This window comes from Penaeus monodon, chromosome 27 (assembly GCF_015228065.2).
Source record: "Penaeus monodon isolate SGIC_2016 chromosome 27, NSTDA_Pmon_1, whole genome shotgun sequence".
NCBI classification, from domain to species: domain Eukaryota; kingdom Metazoa; phylum Arthropoda; class Malacostraca; order Decapoda; family Penaeidae; genus Penaeus; species Penaeus monodon.
The window spans coordinates 5,771,528-5,771,781 of record NC_051412.1 but is presented as its reverse complement, the minus strand read 5'-3'; the positions used below and the strand labels follow the sequence as shown (position 1 = coordinate 5,771,781).

Here is a 254-nt window from a genome sequence, read left to right as displayed (position 1 = left end):
GGAACGTTTATAAAAATTTGGGGGTTACGCGTTACCATCATTAAATTCCTATTATCTTTTAAACTAAATTTTTTACCCCAAAGTTATGTTTCTCCGCAGCCAAAAAAAGAAGAAAAATCCACTTCATGATTTTCTCTCTTTCTCTTCCCAGCAGAGGGCGCGGCGACCCCTCCGGAGCAGCGTCCCCGAAGGTAAGTGCTTTGGAGGCCGGAGATGAGATGTGTGTGTGTGTGAGGTATATTTTAGGTGCATAC

At 43.3% G+C, this 254-nt stretch overlaps 1 long non-coding RNA gene across 1 annotated transcript in view; it reads left to right on the top strand.

Annotated features, from left to right (window-relative positions):
- Positions 1–191, top strand: part of LOC119590553 — an 89,034-nt gene extending 88,843 nt beyond the window's left edge. The window contains exon 3 of the long non-coding RNA XR_005230269.1: positions 152–191. This is a non-coding gene — a long non-coding RNA (uncharacterized LOC119590553). The remainder of the gene's footprint in view (positions 1–151) is intronic.
- Positions 192–254: the final 63 nt, after the last annotated feature.